The sequence below is a fragment of the Pterocles gutturalis genome, unplaced genomic scaffold (genome assembly GCF_000699245.1).
Source record: "Pterocles gutturalis isolate BGI_N339 unplaced genomic scaffold, ASM69924v1 scaffold343, whole genome shotgun sequence".
Lineage (NCBI taxonomy): Eukaryota > Metazoa > Chordata > Aves > Pterocliformes > Pteroclidae > Pterocles > Pterocles gutturalis.
The window spans coordinates 70,316-72,761 of record NW_010125143.1 but is presented as its reverse complement, the minus strand read 5'-3'; positions in this window follow the sequence as shown (position 1 = coordinate 72,761).

The following is a 2,446-nucleotide window of genomic DNA, read 5'->3' as shown; positions in this document are numbered from 1 at the left end:
GGGCGTCCCAGCCGGTAATCGCAGAGCAGTTACCGAATTTAGGGCAGCTGAGCACTGGGCTCATAGAGAACACGGTGGATTGGCTGGGAAGCTGTGAATGACAAGTCCCTTTAGCATGCTGATAGCATAAATTTGCTTATTAAAGTAGCATAAAAATTGATTATAGCCTGAACATATAAAGCTAAATTAAATTAAGGGAGGCTACAAAAACCACCGTCACACTACAACGGCATCTTAACTGCCTGGCTCGGCGGCATGCCGGCTCAAACGCTGCCCGAGAGCTGGACAGGGCAGGAGGGGAAGCACAATAAGAACTGAAAAAACCAGCCCAAAGGTCGCAATTTAACAGCCATTAGCTTAATTCACCGCAAATATAACTTCTTACCATTTCTTTTAAGGGTTGTTACTGCAGCTGGTGGTCCATGGCTGATTTTCTTCACGGGCTTGAACCTGAACATTTATCTGCTGGGACATCGCATGCCTTTTCCAGGACTAACCTGGCTGAAAGCATCCCCCAGCCCCCACAAAAGAGGTTAAAGGGAATGCTGATAAATTGGTTTCTATTTCTGCAAATGTAGTTCTCTTCCACTATATGGGTCAATGGTATCTATTTTAAAGTAACCGTGAAGGATTCGGAATTAATTTGCGCTAATGAAACACCACAGACTTCTGAGGAATGAGATATGGTTTCACTTGGGTAGCAGAAGGAAGACATCTCAGAAATAATAAGGTACTACACAAAAAGCAAGGGAAAAGTTACCCTTGCCATTGCACGTTTCTCTGCTATAAGGTAAAGCAAAGAAATTCAGAGGGCAGCAACAGTTAAGTATCAGGGGCTTTAATTTTCAAACACCTTTCCTTGTTTTTCACCATTGCGTACAAGCCAGCTAAGCATACCAGCACTCAGGTCCAGATTCAAGCCTGAATTTTCACTTGGCCACTACAGCCCAAAAAATGCACTCTAGCAAAAGTCAAGAGGCTCCGTGAAGCCAAGCCAGGGAGATTTGCCAGATTTTCCCATTTCCTGCCTTTCATCAGATCTAAACCACACAGTGACCCCCACACACCCCCAGCATCTGGTTTGCATCCAGTTGGAGAGTCTCGGCATCGCCTCCAGCTGTTACCTTAAAAAATAATCAAGACACCATTTCATGTGAATACTTTAATTAATCAGCTACCGTGGAAGGGCGCTCTGCCCCAGCAAAGCTACTGGTTTCTTTGCCGTTTCCATCTCATTTCACAATATGATTAAAAGCAGCTCAATATGCAACAAGGTGCTAAGAATAATTAATAGCTCCAGAGCCTCGGAATCGACATTGGACATAGTTATTCTAACAGAGTTTGGGACTCGTTAGCCCAAGTTTAATTTTCAAGATATCAATCAAAAACTTCAAAGAGAGACAAACCCAACAGTCCACACTGGGATAGCAGCAACACCAGGAGCACGAGTGCTGCAATGGGGAAAAAGCCAGCCTGCAGGTTCTTGCCCTCCTCCACGCTCAGACACCTCCCCTCCAGGAGATGGAGGATGGCAGGAAAGTCTTGACTTCTAATAAATGAGAGAAATCAGACCATCATGAGGACGTTAAATAACGGGGTCAAAGAGTCGATAGATGAGATGCATGATCAGTTAGACCCCAGAGGTCACTCCATGTGACCGCCATCCTGCAGCTCACACCACGTACGGCCAGAAGCACGAGGACAGGGTCGGGAGGCTCATTTACTCCCGCCCTCTCTCCCTCCCCATCCCAGACAAGCGGGTACTGCCGGTGGGTGGTTTCTCCTGCTCAGCAAAGCAAAGGATGAAAAGGACACAGGCAACCAGTTTGCTCATCAGTGATGTTTCCAAGCCAGGACAACGGGCTCTGTAAAAACTTTGCACCATTAAAAACTGAGCATCTCCCAGTGTGGAGTTTCTGCCACCTCCCTGGGCAAACTGTACAAACCTCAAGATCTTGCCCCTGAGATAATCAGTTCTCCTCTTTTCCCTCATTAAAAGCAGAAGATTAACAGCTTTAATTACAATTATTTTCTTTACATTAGGATATGTTGTTTCATGGGAACAATACTGGATGTCCTAGGAGTGTCTTTCCACTCCTATGATATGGTTTCCATGACTTCTTCGCATAGGTCTCACTTACTCAACTTTATTTTATCGTCTTCCAGCTCACTATAATTAAAAATAATTCCCTGTAGTAAAAACTTAATATAAAAATGTACATTTCAAGTGTGAGATGAAATTGAAAACGCAATATCCCCTTGCCACTGCACTCCAAGCAGAGTGGCAGAACGTGAGACAACGCACGTGCCAGTGTCCAACCGCGCACACAATGACCAGAGGAGTGACAAGGCGCCACGGGTGCTGATGCCACGGCAGAGAGCCAGCGGGTGTTGGAGAGGAGCAGGGCCATGGCCGGCAGCCTGCCCAGCTACTCCTGCCAGCGAC